This window comes from Corylus avellana, chromosome 6 (assembly GCF_965113065.1).
Source record: "Corylus avellana chromosome 6, dhCorAvel1.hap1.2, whole genome shotgun sequence".
NCBI classification, from domain to species: Eukaryota; Viridiplantae; Streptophyta; class Magnoliopsida; order Fagales; family Betulaceae; genus Corylus; species Corylus avellana.
In genome coordinates, this window is record NC_142495.1 from 26,407,955 (window position 1) to 26,426,733 (window position 18,779).

Consider the following 18,779-nt stretch of genomic DNA (forward strand, 5'->3'; position numbering starts at 1 on the left):
ACCATCCATTTTAACAAGTAAAAACTTATCATTGCCTCTCAATGCAAAAAGGAAAAGCAAGAAGAACCACTGAAATTTGGGCTATTTTTGGAAAACCCTCAATACAAAATATACCTCTCCATTCCTATAAAATCTCTCCCACCACTTTTGAATCCCCTTTTCACTTAGAACTTCATTGGAACATTTCTTGAAGATGGCAGCATCTATTGAGAAGTTCTTTGTTGGGGCACTTGTTGTGTTGCTGATGGCTCTAATTTTATGCCCTAGCTTCTCCATTGCAGACCAGCCGAAAGAGACTGAAAAGCTTCTCAATGTTGAAGTGCATCACACAGAATCTGAGATTGAAAAGCTTTTCAATGCTGACTTGCATGCCACAGAATCTGAAGATTTTAAGGTTGGGATGCCACTTTATAGGGTAAAAGACATGCCACATGTGTTAATACCCGCCTCTTTGGTTCCGTCACAATCTCCTGACAAACCAAGCCCACCATAAATTGTGCACGAGAAAAACTACATTGTTTTCTTTCAATTATATCATAATGTTGATGTAATAGTCTCAATCAATGTTTGAATAATTGGTTTTTTATTAAAATAATTTTTTTTTTTTTTTTTTTTTTTTAAAAAGTAATTGGTTGGAACTGTCACGATAACATTATAAGATACTTGATTACTTGTAAAATAAAAATATAATTTATAGCATTATTCATTGTGGGTGGGTGCTTTTATGGTGTAATCGATGTTTTAAATATTAAATTGGGTTCGATACATGAAAGAATTCTCAAGCTAATTATTCATTTAGCATTGTGTAACTTGAGTAATTAGTGTCTTTTGGTTTAGTGATCTTAAAATTGGGTCTTGTTGAAGCGTTTTCTGGTCCAAAAATTTGTTACCCAATGATTTTCTTGATGGCTAAGTTGTGATGAGTTTCTTGTACGGCAATGAGTCCCTACAAAACAATGGAAAGGTTAGAGGGACTCTGGTTGAAACCGAAAACTCTATGATTCTTAAGTTAGTATCATTGCTTGTGATATCAGAAAAGTAATAGGAAATTAGTTCTAATGACCCAGTATGTGTATAAAGGATACTGGAAACATGAGAAAATGTATGTGGGGAGTCGTTAGGAGAGAGAGAGACGTGAGTGAGGGTCCAGAGAAAGAGATGAGTTTTCCTGTGTGAATTGAACCATCCTCAGAGAGAGAGAGAGAGAGAGAGAGAGAGAGAGAGTTTTAAGTGAGGTTCTTGAGTCCCTGGAAAAAGGATCCATAGGAGAGGAGGAAGAGTCTCAAGAAAAGATCATCATTTCTCCTTTTATTTTCAAGTGTAAAAAATGATATACACACGTGTTATAAAGTGAGTACGTGATGGCTTATTGTAAATAAGTATAAATAGGTAGGGTTCATGATGAGATATTTTCTCCCCAATAGGTTTACTAGTCATCAACATTAAATTGGGTTTACTAGCGATCTTAAAATTCTTAAGCTAACTATTCATTTAGCATTAAATTGGGACCAACACAAGAAAAGTTCAATAAAAATGCTTATCTTTTTTTTTAACATGTCCGTACAAGAGGAAGGAGAGAGATTCAAACTAGTGACCTTCACTTCATTAAATGTAGTCCCAACTGATTGAGCTACCTCTTGGGAACAATAAACATGCTTATCAAGTGCAACAAAGGTTGGTATTTGCCTTTCTTTCCACGGCTAAGCTTTCAACAACAAATGACTTTTGACTTTTGCTGGGATATAACTGGTTGTTCCACTAGATATTTGCTTGGAAATGCTGCCAGCTGGCAATTTGGGGTTTCAAATTTCAACACACCAGTACAATGAATCTTTCTAGATATAGGAAACAGGGGATGGGAAGACCCCTCGATTAATCACATCTCAATTGAATGGTCCATATACATTATCACATGTTTAAATCATATGCCAGTCCATAATAATATCAATGTTGAACAATCTTTGGTGGTCCAAATTTAAGTCCACCTTTTTATTTCCTCTCAATTTAGGCCAGCATTTAAATAGACTGAGTTGGGAAAGAAAAAGCATATGCTAACCATTGAAATGGCTTGTTTTAGATAAGAGGCAAGTTGGTGGTTGGTCCAATTTGTTTCTATTTTAGATGTGGAATTTTCTTTCAATCTTACACGGCAATGAAATTTGACTATAACAGACGGTTAACAGCCTCAAGTTGAGTGGGGTACTTCCTTTGCACTATTTTTCTGGTCCTCAACCATGAAATTCCAAGGAAAAGGATGACTCTACTCTTGGTTGTTTGCTTTCCTCTTAAAGCAAGACAAGACATTTCACGTTAATAGGTGTAAAATGAGTGTGATAAATGAATATGAATAATAACGAACAATAGAAAATAGTCACAAAACATTCAAAATTACTAGATAGTACATTTACATGTGATAGATGCATACATTTACATGGGTTCAAATTCTCACCCTTTCTAAATAGATAATAACTTGAATTATGTCGTGATGTAAATTGGGTATTTTGCACATTCCAATAGGAAACAAACACCTCAACTTAAAACATCGAAAAATAATATAATTCTTCACACCAAATAATTTTCATTTCTCTTGACAAAATAATCATTAATAATACCACTGGAGCCACCGTCTTGGTTGGCTTTGGAGACTGTTGTTGAAAATTCGGAGGTGGGTAGAAGGTTTGGTGGTTGCGGTTGGATTAGAATGAAAAAATTTATGTGAATGATTTGAATTAAAAATAGGGTGTTTTTTTTATCTTCATGGTTGTGATTCATGTAGATATTAGATAGTAGATTTTACATGTGATGATAAGAAGCCTATCGGTTTCATGAACAAGCAAAAGTATATATTCTCAAGGCTTGTTGACTAAAACCTTGCTGCCATTGATGACGACCCACGAGGTTAAAAAATTATACAAACACATAAAAATGTCTTTGAAAGCCATGTCTGGTATAATAAAAAAATGGAAACTGAATAAAAAAAACAGCTGTGTGATGGATGCTTCTATTGCTTGAATCCATATTCCATATTAGAATTTCCTTTCATTATTTAAATCAAAAACGTCAATTTCGTCTCTGTTTTGCGTTCACACTGTGTAAGTGTGAAACCCTCTGACTAACTTTATTGCTCCCTCTGTTTTCTAATATATATGAACCCCACCAGACTCTCCCCCCCCCCCCACCAAATACTTTCTTGTTCCTGTTGTTCCTTCCAACTGACCTTGAAGTTTTCTCTTCCCATCTCTCATTTGTTTTGTCAGAAACAGAGTCTGCATTCCTCCTCTGTTTTTTACTCTGCTTCCAAACAGAGCTTTTTGAGCTTCAGTGACCTTCTCTACAAGTGAAAGATATGGAAAACGGAGAGAGGGCCCCGGAGAAATCGCTGGCGAGAATTCCTCCACCAAGAGGTCAGGTTAAGGTTAGGATTTTCAAAGAATTGGTGAAGGGAGTGAAGACTGCAGCATCAGCGGTTGCAGAGAAATCAGGCTGCTGTGGAGGGTCGGCATCGGTTTCACAGCAACCAAGCTCCTATACTTCAGAGACGTAGTCAGATCCCCCACCCAGATGATAGAGTCCCCCATTTATGTTATTCTCAGGAATAAGTTTCGTTACATGCCCTCTTCTTTTCCCCAGTTATTAGTCTAGAGCAGATTTAATTTTGAGCATTGTTTGGCTGCTTTTCTAAGAATACAGAGTAGGAAACTGAAGAAGACTTTCGAGAAGAGGAGATTTGGTTTACTAGGATGTTACTTTCTAGTTATCTGTTTTGTCATTATACTTGTAATAAATATATATTTTGAAAATTATAGCTTTTACTGATGGGGATTTCAGCTGCTTTTCATTTCCCCATTTCCTGCAGTTTTAGAAGGTGGGTAAGCATTTGGAGTTGGGGTGCCATGTGATGCACCTGATTATGACAAAAGCCATATGTTGTTACCATGTGTTCTTTTGGGTACAGAAATCAGCTAATGAATTGTTCTTTGGATTCTGTATTTTTGTTATCTTTTTTTTTTTTTTAATTTCCTAATTTTGGTTTCTTCTTCTGGTTTTGGGTGTTGGTAATGCAACCTATGAATTTTTTCATGTTTTCATTACTGGTTGGCAAGTAAAAGCTGTATAGAGGGGCAATGGAAAGTATTTTTAGTGAACATAAATTATTGTGAGAAACCACTCCTCTGTTTCAAACCCATGAGGAAATAGCTTAGAACAAAAAAAAAAAAAAAAACCATGAGGAAATAGCTTAGGAAAAAAGAAGAAAAAAACTACCTTCTAAATCTTTATTGAGATAGTGATTGATGTGACCCTCCATTTGATAGGGCACTATATTACAGAAGTGCTGATTCTATTGAGCTGGCATTATGCTCATGGAAAAAGATGAGAGGGGTGAAGAGAAGGATTTAGCTTTATACACTATGGGGCAGGTGAGGAATTGGCTCTTTCTCATGTGAACAAAAACAAAAGGCCATGATTCCCACCAAATAAACATAAATAGTCCCAAAAAATGGGACTTAGGAAAAAAAAAAAATAGTAGGCCATATAATGAAGAATCAAAATAAATTCTGAAGGAGACACAAAAAATGCCCTCAATAAAGAAATTGAGATTGTAATGATGGCATTAAGATTGTGTTGTCTTCATTTAGTTTTAGGAAAAATTAATATATGTGTAGTTCCTTACTGAGCCACCTCTCACTTGGTGAAGGGCAATCCTTTAATTATTTAATTATTTATTATTTTTTTAATTTAAGAGTAAAATTATAATTTTACAACTGACTGAGTCATTAGTTATGCCAAGTGTCAATCGGTGATTGGTTGTGATGTGAATCTACGTGTGCGGTTTTTAACAAAGGGCTGATGACATGCACCATTTTGAATACATATATAGGTTACCCATTAATATTTAATATACTTTTAATACCATATGAATCAGTTTGGTACACTTGCAAAACCACATAGACTAAATAAGTAAGTCTTTTTAGTGGTTTAAGAAAAAAAAAAAATACTCTTCTCAGTTATTCAGAATAACAATTTAAAGAAAATTGACTAGGATTTAAAGAGAGTTTCTTATTAATGAATTATTGCTTGGAAATATCAAGAAATATATATATATATATATATATATATATATATATATATATATATATTTGTGTGTACGTGCTTAGGAATTATATCAGGCTTCTTGTAAATAATAACAAAAAAGTTATTTAAACGAAACTCAAATAAATGATTTATGTAATCAAATATATATGAAAGGGTTCTGTCTGGCCATAAATAAGATAAAAGGCATTGACGATTTCGCAGATCTTGTTGATTGTGATTTGGTCGATGCGTTGTTTATGGCACAACTTGTACGTTGTACCTAAGAAACAAAAAAAAAAAAAAAAAGAGGTTGGGGATCCTACTAATATTCCCTTTCCTCATTACAAAATAAAATTATTCTGCTTATAAGGGCAATTTTTTTTTTTAATTAATTAATTGCTTGCAAACTTTTGGAGATTCCTCGTCAGTGCATGGATTAAGGGTCTGTTTAAGAGTTTGATTTTAATAAGTGTAATTTTTAAAATTGTTACTTTTTAAAATCGCATAGGCGTTTGATAAAATATGTTAAAAAATATTTTTTTTATTAATTGAGTGTTTGGATAATATTAACATATAATTGCGGTTTCATAGCCAAATAGGTAAATATTGCGCGAAATATTGTTTTAAGCAATATCATGATTTTGGCTTAAATTTGCTGCATTTTCAAATAAGCACCCCCTAGTCAGCTTATAGAAATCGTAGATTTTTTCACAATTTTCAAATAAGCACCCCTTAGTCAGCTTATAGAAATCGTAGATTTTTTCACAATTTTAAAATTTGCGTTATTAAAATCGCAATCTCAAACACTCCAAAATTGCAATTTGGTTTAAAAACACAGATTATTTTTTTTAAAACGCACTCTCAAACTGACCCTAATCCTCGTCCATATTAAAAGTGAAAAAAAATAAAATAAAATAAAATAAAATAAAAAAGCAAAGCACAATCTCCTTTGCTGTGGTTTAAGTCCGAATAAGTTATTTAAAACGCACGTCGTTCAAGTGAAGATGCAGATTCTGAACAAAACCTCCTTAAATTTATTATGTAACTGTACGATGTAGTCACAAGCAGACAAAGAATCTTTTTTAGGATCCCGTTTCCTACTTATAATTGACATTTTTAATTTTTTTTTTTTAAATAACCTTTTTAATCTGTTTATTCGTGTATAAAAAAGGCATATATTTTATATATGTCACCAATTGATAGGGTTTATTTGTCCGAACAAATGTTTAAAAGCACGTGAACTTTATCGGTTTCCGTGCTCGATTGTATTGTCAATTGATAAAAATTCTGATCTCGTTGTATTAAGGTTCCTTGTGCACGTGGATTCTGAATTTGTTGAGGCCTAATTAACTTCAAAATCATAGGGGCCATTAATGTGTGTTTTTGGTAAATAATTAACCAGATTAAGCAAATGAACATGTTAAGAACAAGAGGTTACTTGTGGCCCACTTGGTTTCCATAATCCCTTCAAGTTTAGGTTGTTCACATGTCCATTTGATGCTTTAAATTGCCTTGGAGTCTTATCCCATTAATTAGCGCATGCTTTTCTTAATTTTTCTATCATAAATCTGTCAACCAACTCACTCATTTTCATTCCCACCCATTCATTGTCACAAGAAAATCCCAAAAGATGTATGAGAGACTGGGAGAGAAGAATTTTCTTACAAAACAGAAATAATTAATCATAGAAAAACATATGATGCATGTCGTCTAAAATTTCTATGGCTGTCTTGATTTTGTGAGTTTGTTTATAGAAAACAGCCCCACCACAGCATATCCCATTTGTCAATTCACAAAAAGTTGCGTTCACACACACACTCTCAAGCTTGATTTCTTCAAGAATTTGTCTCATAGGGGGGATTTTATTTATTATTTTACTTTAAATTTTTGAATTACTACCTAATTTGATAAGCCATTTAAACTTTAAAATTTCTCAATTTGAGCCCTTGAACTTTTAATTACATTTAATTTGAACCCCTCCGTCAGATTTAGTCTTTAACTTCTAACGAAAATACCTAAAAAAATTAAAATATCACTGATTTTCGTTTTTATTTTTTATATTTTTAATTTGGAATTAAGGGTAAATTTAAAATTTTATATAAAAAAAAATCAGGGGTTCAAATTGATTACAATTGAAAGTTCAGTAGTTCAAATTGAGAAGTTTTAAAGTTTAGGGACTTGTCAAATCGCGTGGTAATTCAAAAGTATAGGGTGAAGTTATTTTTCTTTTCTTTTCTCTCTTTTTTTTTTTTTTTTTTTTTTTTTCCTTAGAAAACACCCGCACCATATAGCCATTAATTTGCTCTATCCATTTGTCTATTAACAAACATCGTGTTCACACTGCACACAGCAAAAACTGTGGAACCACTATTACACGACAAACACACACACACACACATATATATAGACCCCACTTGGTCTCACTCTCACCAGAGCCACCTGTTTCTTGTTCTTCTTCTTTCTCACCTTCCTACAATCAAGGCCGTTCAGTCAGATCATCATAACCATGAAAAATGAAACTAATAAGCCTGTGGCTGAGGAGAAAGAAAAGGTTTCCCTTCCTCCAAGGAGAGGCCAGATCAAAGCAAATATACTCAAGGATCTTGTTGAAACTGTGATCGCTATAACGACAGAGAAAAAGAGCCAAGAATGCGGCGGCGAAAGCTCGGGTAATGAGAAAAGCAAGGTTCAGTAGAAGCCAGCTGAGGCATCAAATGTGCTTTCTTAATTTGTTTGTCTTCTTTTCTTTTTTAATTAATTTCTTATTTTCTCTTAATGAAATATTGTAGAGGATGATCGATGAGTATTATCCAGATATATATGTGACATCCCTCTACATATCTTCCTCTTCTGTATATATCTCTAGTTGCATACATTTCTTTCCGTACAGTTTGATCTTTTGTGGGGAGAGAGAGTGGAGGGGAAAGAAAAAATTAGCTGTGAATTGAATGTTAAATTAATAAAAATGAATACTAAATAAATAAGTAGATTAAATCAAGAAAAATAAAAAGAACAAAATAGTAAAGGAAAATGTTAATTGGTATATGCACTTATATTTATTTATTTGTTTTCTGAAAAAATAAAATTACTTTTTTAACAATCAAGTAATTTGTAATGTTTTTTCAAACTAGCCATGCCAATATATACGGAACTTAATTCATCAATTCCGGCGATTGAGTTTGATGGTTTTCCCTTTCCGTGGTACACACTAACATATATGGAGCCAAAACCACAGGAGTACTCTCCTCTAATGTTTAATAAACAATACTTTTCCACACCAATAACGATTATTAAAAGGATTAATTAAATAATTAAATATATTTCTTAATTCTCAATTCTTTATTATTAAAAATATAAAATTCCTCACTTCCACCTTAAGTAATCCATTATGTCACTTCAAAAAAAAAAAGTAATCCATTACATATATCATTTTCTTTGAACTTTTATTTTTGTCTTGGTGAGACGGCACGCTGAACTTAAGCGGAGGGTGTTTGCGGTTTTTACTAATAGTCACAATTCATCTATCTGCCTACCCTTTTTTCTTAATAAAAACAAATAATTAAAGTCTGTTTGTGGGGCCTACTCTATTTGGATTATGTTCTGACAAATGGAATTGAATTCAAGGAAACCACTCACTCCAATACTCCATGAAAGTAGTGGGAGACGTGTTTATGGTGTGGGTTCATGCATCAAATCTTCGTTGATGTTAGCGTCTTCCCATGCATCGATCTTGGTGTGGATTACGTCATCTTCATCGTCATCGTCATCGTCATCATCGATGACCATCGATCCAGTGAGTTGGATACTGGCACGTGTCTTTTCATTCTTCACAGAAACATGATGTTATGTTATCCATCCAGGATCCAGCTATAAACCTTCTTTAGGTATAACTGGACGTACAGATGGTGAATCGACCCTGCTTGACATGGCTTGGCTGTCAATATATATATATATATATATATATATATATGTTAGGTGTTCTGTTTGTATGCTTTTGTAAGAGAAATAAGAATAATTTTTTTAAAAATTTTCTTACAAAATAATTTTTACATAAGATCAAGAAAATACAAAAAAAATATCAAGAGAGCACCTATCATTATATATATATATATATATATATATATATATATATAGTTCAAATCTTTTATTTTATTAAGGATTAATGGTGTATCCTAAATTAAATTCTTATATTATGACATATACCTTGTCGAATTGATCAAATACTTGATGTATATCTCAATAAAACAAAGAATAAATCTTGCATAGTAAACTGTAGCATATGCTCTCTAAATTGTGGTCCCTTGGTTAAAAAAAAAAGTTGGCTGGTTACACTTTGTAGGACCACATACTTTTTGCCTAATGCAGGCCAAAATATTTACTAAGCTGGCATGCATGACAGTGGGATTGGGAAATTAAAGACACAAACCAAAGACAAAAATATTAAAAAATTGTTCAAATGTCACATTAAAATGCACAGATTCTGTATGTGAAAGAAGCCGAAAAGTAATTAACCCATAATCCTCGATCGTGTGATTTATATGGCATGCATTAGATTAGACTGTAAACAGGGGGGGCTGTAAAACTCTTTAATAAAGCCAATCTCTCCCATCATGGCTGTCGGCTGATATTCACCAGCAGCTGGAGCTTTTTCAAAGTTGGACAGCATAAAATAGAAACGTTTCAAGTGGATCAAAATCGTCCTTGTTTTCTTGTATTGGTAAGAACAAAGAAAAAGGCGTTGACTAGGCTTTTGCAAAAACACAAATAAAATGTAGAAAATAAGACAAATAAGTGTTTCGATCAGACAAAGATAAACATGCATACACTATCGCTAAGAAACGGCAACCAATACCTAAAATAGTTGAAAAAAAAAGGCAGTGACTTATTTTAAAATATGAACTGAAGAAAAGAGAGACATCAACACTAATCTGTACTATACTACTGTTGAATAAGAGAAAAAGCACTCCACGTTTAAGAGGTGCTAATTTGGAGTCCAATCTAGATTTTGTTAGGAGAAAATTATTTCTTTACATTTTATTCTAGATGATTATGACCATTGCTTAAGGATAAATGTATATATATTGTTAATTGACTGCCTTTATCATGGAACCACACGTGCAGTGAGATTCAAATATGAGCTTTGAATATATGTATCTTTCATAGATTAGGTGAAAAGTATTTAGGGGTTCAGAATTTCTAGATAAAGAGTCAAAAGTTCAAGATATTAGTGGGACCCATCCCATCCTTTGATTTCAATGGTAAAAGCATAATAAACAACAAAAGGCCGCCTACTCAGCTAGTCAGCTGTCATCCCCTCCTGGCGCCTAGCTTTCGGGATTCTCTCTTTCAGTCTTTCTGGCGCTCGACACCCCTGTTAACACTATTGTCATCACCAGGCAGGCAGAGCGCTACTACTTGTCTGTTTTTACAGGGAAAAATGCGATTTATTTTTGAAGTTTTAGGAATTTTTTAATTTTAATTTTAAAGTTTAAAAATTGATAATTTATTCATCTGAAGTTTTAAAAATTGGTAATTTAAACCCTCCGTTTAATTTTTTCGTCTAAATTGACGAAAATATATGAAATTACATCATTACCTTCAGGCTTTTTTTTAAAAAAAATTTCGTCCAATTTAACGGAAATTAGTAACAGAATGTTTAAATTGCCAATTTTTGAAACTACAGGAGATAAATTGCCAATTTTTGAACTTTTAGGTTAAAATTGAAAAATTCTTAAAACTTAAGAGGGTAAACTGCATTTTCCCCATTTTTCTATCTTTTACTTATTCCACTTTTTTTAAAAAAAAATTTAAAAAATATTATTGGATTTCAATGGTAAAAGCATAATAAGCAACAAAAGGCCGCCTACTCAGCTAGTCAGCTGTCATCCCCGCCTGGCTTTCGGGACTCTCTCTTTTAGTCTTTCTGGCACTCGACAGCCTGTTAACACGATTGTCATCACCAGGCAAGCAGAGTGCCACTACTTGTCTTTTTTTTCTATCTTTTACTTATTCCACTTTTTCTTTTTCTTTTTTTTTTTTAAAAAAATATTATTGGATATATACGACCTATACATTTACTAAAGTGTATTTTACAAATTTAATAATTGATTTTTAAAAAAGTTTAATGAGAGAAAAACATCAGAATATCTAAATTTTTTAATTTTTTTTGTTGTTGAATTTTCATATATATATATTTTTTTTAAAAGAGGGCATTTTGGACATTTTAACAAAAAAAAATTAATGAAATTAAAATAAACTATAACTTGAAATACAAACATTACAAATTTTTAAACTTTGTAATTATATTTGCAAAATTGTTTATAATTTAAGGTGTGCAAGTAAAGTTTCCCAAAACTGTTCTATAGAAAAGCAAGACACTACATAAGGAAAATCCCGGCTAAAGTTAGCCATTCCAAACTCATAGGGTTATCCCATTTGTTGATGCAGTTTTTTTGGTTGGTGAGCATTGAGATGTGATAACTTGCAAAACAAAAAGAATGTAAACAAAAGAACTTGTCGGTGTGAGCCGGTGGGAGATAACTCTGATGCTTAAGTCAGCAATACATAGAAAAAGAAACTGCATGAAACGTAAAACATAATGAAACCGTTGAAGCTCCTCTTATATAGCCTATTAATGGTCATACACTTCAATCTCCTAGGATCTTGTTTGTAAGTGGAGATTAATTCATATTTGATTTACTAGTGAAGTAGATTCATCGCTTTAAATGGAGTTGTTTGTTGAGCGTTTTGAGTCTTGATAGAGTGGATCGCTCCAAATTTTTCTTTCATAGGCTCAATACCCAGCGATTGATCTCGGAAGCACAATTCAGTAGATAGTAGATAAGCTATGTTTGATTCTTCATAGACACCTTACAACAATTTGATCCATCAAATCCAAGAATGTTTTACTAGAAACATGCATTCTAGAAAGCATTCAAAATTATATTTACAACGAGAAATCACTTTCTTGACCACTTAACACAGTGAAGTCTAGACCATCCTGAACAAAATAGGCCACAACAACCATGGACTTGTGAGTTAGACAAATCTAATCATATCCACATGTTTGACCAATGAGACATGTTAATGCGACTCACTTTTAGGTCCTACAAATCTAATAGTAGATTTGCAAGAGTTGAACGGAAGGAGGATTAACGAAAAAGAAAAGAATCATTTCTCTTGATCAACTGCTCAATAATGTTTATATAGAACTTGATATGTTTAGTACACACATTAACATCTTTTCTACTTCTTGTCCCTTTTTGTTTGGGTAATGCGTAGAAAGGTGGACGGAATGATATCTATTTGATAATAATTGAAAGTTTAGAAAGTAAATCGATAAGATTTAAATTTTATAAAGTGATTTGACAAATAGTCTAGGGGCTTTTAGAACTGTGATGCTACTAAAAACAAAACTACCAAACCTCATGAGTTAGATCTAATATGCTATTTAAAAAATTGCAAAGATTCAAATGTATGTATTTCTTTACCAACGTATGAATCTTTGCAATTTTTTTATTTTATTTGTTTATAATATAAATGGAGTATTTTGAAAATTTTAACGGATACTCTTTTGAATTATATATTATCCAGTAAATGCCCATTTTGTGTGTTTAATTAGGCCTGCTTCCTTTCTCCACACATTTTAATTATACATCTTTTGTCTCGATCAAGCGGACAGATAAAGCACTAGATTAACATTATCCTTCATTCATATTTCTTTTTCTGTACTACTTTTCATCACCACTGATTCTGACTTCTGCTGCACTATTTCTTTCTTTGGGTTTCTTCTTAACTAAAACAGGATGTTCATGAACTCTGCGACAGCAATGGGTGGTTCTCAACATACTATTGCAAGGCTTCTTCTACATCTTGTTGGAAAATATTATAGAAATAAACCGTAAAAAATATGAGGAAAAAATGAAATTGGGACTTTAAGGCTCAATCGCACTTGACAAAATAATTCCGAGAATATAATGAAGCCCAAATGTTACGTACAATGAGAATTGCATAAAAGAAATATGTTGGAGAATAGAAAACTATGAGATTGTCAGGAGTTGCACTAACCCATGGGGCGCCACTCAGAAGGGGCCTAGACGGTGAGAACCGCAGACGTTCTTTCAAGACCAATCGAACTATAACTTAACATCTACCTCACTAGGACATCAATGGGACTCAAGGTGGCTAACATTAATAGGCTAAAGAATTCTCATTGCGGGAGTCGAACCCAAGCCCTAGTGCATGCCCAACCTCATAGGAATTTCCTTAAGACCATTAAACTACCACCTTTGGTGGTCACTTAATTTATTGTTAAGCGAAGATAATTCTTTATAAACAAGTTGGCATCTTTGTATCTAGTCGGAGAACAAACATTTCTTCTCACGCTTCTCTTCAAAATTTTAGATTGACTTGAAAGATGAAATTTCTTCAATTAAATGCACATAAAACTTTTTGGGTATAATATATTTTATAATTATTTGAAATATTCATTTAAGAAAGTCTAAAAGATCTCAATGGATTGAAGGGGTCCATAAACTACAATCCTGAGCTTCTGAACTGTCCCTTCTGCTTACTTTTTCCACACGGTTTATACACAATGTGCATGAAAGTTGCTTCACGACTGGTGGGCCAAAAATTAAGTGAAAATAAAATTGGTATTCAATGTTCACACTAGGCTAGAGAATGTACACGTTAGATATTGAACTGGCTTGTTCTAGAGGAAAGTCTAGCTGGCGGTCCGTACGTCTAATTCGTCTCCACTTGAGAGGTTGAATTTTCTTGCAATTTTAGACATTAATTCCCATTTACTCATACATAGATATTTAAGATCCCCGGGGGTTTGGTTGATTTCCTTGCTGGAGGGGCCAGGATATGGATAATAATATGATGTTGTCAGAGGGGTCGCTTTTCCGTTGGACCAAATATGTCCTATAGGAATAAATGGGAGGCCTATTTGCCCTAAAACGGTAAGTTAACTTGCTCGAAATAAATGGGTTTCACAACCTAATTGTAGTGAATCCCAATTCTATCTGAACATATAGGTCTTTCGGGTGGGCTTTTATTCAAATAGAAGAGCCTCTCTCACTGTCTCACTTTCACATATCCGACCTTGTCGGGAGCATGAGTAAGAAGAGGGATTGCAATCTATCACAATTTGATATTCTAGAATCCAAATGGGTATGACCCTTTTGCTACCCTTTCTGTTTTCTTGTTCCATCACCATACGTTTGACTGTTAAAATGAGAAGAGCTTTCATTTTATTTAATTGTTAAAGCTCCAGTGGGGGGTCTGAAATGGAGTGGTTGAGATTCTGACATGGCAAGTAGTTCATGATAGTCTACACATGAATCCTTTAATTCAAGGGAACTATGACTTTTTGACTCATCTTTAGCTCTAAACAAAAACATCAAATGTCGTTTACCTCATCTTCTAGATACATTTCTGAAGAATCTTTTTTATGTGATTAGAAGGCATTAATCTAGACAATATGCCTAGAAAAAGTAAAGATAATTAATCTAAGCCATGATATCATGCCTTTGATCAAATGGTTATTAGTTGGTTACCCTAACTTAAACGTGCCTTCATAATTCAAAATTACCCTTTGTTGCATGGTCCCTAGCCTCTAGAGGGTGCCTTCTTTGTTAAGAAAAGCCTCTTTCTGGTGGGGGAGGGGAAGGAATGATGGGATAACAATTCATTGTTATTAGGTTGAAAATTTGAGGAGTTTAAGGCTTCGTTTGTTTTGACGTAAAATATTTTTTGTCGACAGAAACCCCTCAATATATCTTTTTTAATATATATATATATATATATATATTGTAAAAAATGTTATAAATCCTTGATAATTAGAAGAGGTAAGTGTAGTTTTTCCACTAATATATTATGAGAAGCGGCGGCTACATTCTATGAACATCATGAATTTCTCTTTGTTGACTACAAGTACTCCTTCTGGCACTAGCGACAGTCATACCCTAAAGAACACAATTATGCAGAGACACAAAATGTCTTTGAACCAATGACTGATGAAAGAAAGAGTAAATGGAAACTGAATTAAAAAAAATAAAAAATTAAAAAAAGAGAAAAGATGCTTCTGATAGTTTAACTTTTATCCTTAATAGAATTCCTTTTTCTTTCTTTGAATTCAAACTTGAAGCTCATCATTCAATGTTCACACTACGTGTAAACCCGGCTCAATTTGCTCATCCCCTCACACTATTGAATTATATATATAAGTTATAGCCCACCAGATTCTTTCCCCACCAAAAACCTTTCTGGGTGACCTTGAAAACTTCCTTTTCTTTCTGCCATTCTGCCAGAAGGACAGTCCGCACTCTTCCTCTGTTTCTTACTCTGCTTCGCAGCAGAGTTTGTTGAGCTTCAGTGACCTGTTTGGACAAAACAATGGAGAATTCAGAAGCGAGAATTCCTCCACAGAGAGGCCAGGTTAAGGTTAGGGTGGTCAAGACTGTGGTGGAGGGAGTGAAGACTGCCGCATCAGAGGCTGCAAAGAAAGTATGCTGCGCCAGAGGAAGCTCGGCGGCGACTGCGCCTCTGCCGAGCTCCGACGCTTCAAAGGGGAATTCAGAAAACTGACCACCGGGATGACAGAGGCTTCCCCATTTCTGTCCTTTGCATGGTTTTCTCACGTTCACCTTCTTCTTCTTCTTCTTCTTCTTCTCCTTCTTCTCCCCTTGTGTTGGTGTAAAACAGAGTGTCTGTGTAGCATTGGTCGTTTGCTTTTGTTATGATAAATATGAAGTTTGTGAATTCTACTAGATTTTACTGATGGGATTTCAGTTGCTTTTCTATGTGTGAAGGAAAACATATATATATATATATATAACAATGTCATTTCTCCATTTACTCAAGTTTTAGAAGGTGGGTGTGGGAAGCATTGGGAGTTGGGCAATGGGCTACTTATGTTCTTGGAGAATTTTTTTTTTTTGAATATATTATATAGTTGCAGCTGATCATAGGAAATCCATCTGTTGTTATCATGTGTTCTTTTGGATACTGAAGAAATCTAAGAAATTGTTGTGGATTTGTTATCTTTGAGGTAAAGAAACTTCTTCCTAGTGAAAAAGAAAGGTAACTAGGATCGAGAGAGAGAGAGAGAGAGAGAGAAGGGGGGAATTGGCTTTGTGCACTTAATTTGAGGCCAGTAAACAAAAGGCTCTTTTTCAATTATGAGCTGTTGAAGAAAGTTGCCAGTTTAAATCAACACACTGAGGCATAAAAAGCTTGTTGCAGATTGACTCATTCTAGTAATATTCCTTCCTTCATTACCAAATAAAAATTATCATGAATAAAATACTTTTTAAGTACTTGTTTCTGTTCCTTGCCAACTTTGGAGATTCCACATGGTCTCCTTTTGTCCCAAAGAGAAAGAGAAAGAACAAACAAATGTACAAATAAATCAACACACTTAGACATGTTTCTGACAACTTCTCAGAAAAAAAAAACACACACACACACACAAACACATATATATTAGAGAATACATGTAGTTTAAGGGAAGAAGCAGAATCTGAACAAAACCCCCCTTACAATTATAATTTAACTTTACCGGATGTAGTTTAGTAGTTACAAGCAGACAAAGATGGTCAATATCACATGATTCACATCCCATATAATAGGGATGATCTCAGAGGGGATTGAATTAATAATAATAATAATAATTTTTGGTCGGCTAAGCAAATGGAGTCTCCCTTTCACACTGTTAGACCCCTTTGATATGGAGTCACCGTTTCACATTGTTAGACCCCTTTGAATAATTACTGCTGAAAATCAATGGGTGTTTTTAGCATTAAAGCTAAACAAATAAACATGGTAAGAAAGAGTTACAATGGAACAAAAATTCAAGAACGATCGATGAATTCTCTAACAATATGTTCATACGAAAACAATAATGCCGAAATTCGAAACCCGATAATAAACAATGAGTCTATAAATAATTCTAAAAGGACTATAAAAGACCCAAATTAGGTTTATGTGGATTAGCATGCTGTCTATCCATTCAAGGGGAAGCTAGCCTTTCCTTAATATAGTTTATTACTTTAATTTGATTTGGTTTGCTGAAAATGTCATAATATAACAGATTACAGCCCCTATTGTTGTGTTGTGTCTTGTCACCCATTCCTTCTTGAGTCACAAGAAAAAGAAAAAGAAAGAGAGAGAAAGCATCAACTAACCTCCACACTCTATCCAAGACATTCAGTCAAATCAGAAGCTTTTGTCCTCATACGTAAGACAGCATCAAACTCTGAATAAAATGGCTCATGTGCTTCCCACTAGATACGTGAGAGACCCCACTCTTTTGTCCAAGTCTCACCTGTTCCTCTCAATTTTCTTTCCTCTCTCTCTTTGTTGGAAAGAAAGCCACCTTTCCACCAAAGAGAGATCAAAATCTAAGCAACTAATTCAAAGAGTGATCACATTCTTTGTGTAAACTTTTCAATGATTTCACCCTCTTCCTTTTTTGAATTTACTGATCATTACAGTTCAATCTTTTGCAGAGATAGAGAGAGAGAGTATCAATAACACTATAATTGCATTGGTTTCACTAAAGATAGAAAGAAAGAAGAAAAGAACTAGTTGTGAATTGAATGTTAAATGAATAAAAGCCAAAAAAGTTTGTGTAACATTATCCTAAAAGAAAGCAAGCCAAAAACAAATCAACCGATGAAAATAAAAAGTTACATATAAAAAGTTAGGAAATCAGCATCGATTAGAAACATCTATGCCACTGCTAAGAGAAAGATTCCTTATGTGCGACAATTTTTTCAATGACTCAAATACCGTTTCAACCTGTTTTGTTTTTATAAATAACAATAAAAATTAAATATGAATAGTTAAAAAAAAAATTAATTAGCACTCTAAACAACTGATAGAAAACATTTAGATTGAACTTCATGATTCGATCGGTGGCTTTCACTTATTCCCATGTTACAAAGTGACTTATGATTGAGCTAAATTCACTTCCCAAAGTCTGAGAAGTCAAAAGCACTATTATTTCAACAAAGAATTTGATGCTACTTTTTTATAAATAATAATAATAAAAATATTTTGACCAAACTCTCTCACTATGAATGGGAATTGACAATTTCATTAAAAAAAAAAAAGGTAATCATTTGATTGTCACGTGAAGTTCACATGAGTCACAACCCTTTATATCTATGCGTGGTCAAAACAAGGGCACGCCCATAGGTTTATTAGTGGGTCTGAAATTGGATTAATAGGGTAATCTACAATTAATTAATTTCAGTCAAATGGGTTTTATTTGATTGATTTTCAGAAAGGAATCTCCCACTCCAAGGCGGGGCGGCTTTTACGCGTAAAAATTTATTTGTGACTTCAGCGTCTTACATCAGATTACAAGTGGGCATATGTCGTCAGCATCATCATAAGATTTTGTTGGCCGAGGACACGTGGACCTCTCTTGTGTTCTGTTTTTTTGGTATGTTCAACACACGGGATTGGCTATCTAGTAAGCTTCTAGATCTTTTATATATATATATATATATATATATATATATATATATTTTCGAGTTAATGAGATTAAGATTGGTGATAAGATCAAGCTGAAGATAAGCTTGTTTAGGATAAGGATCTAATGTAATTTGATTGTTTGAATATTAAACGTTTGATAAGACTATTCAAACTGAAATTTATTTTGGATCGACCCATAAAGTTAGAGTTGCAAAGTT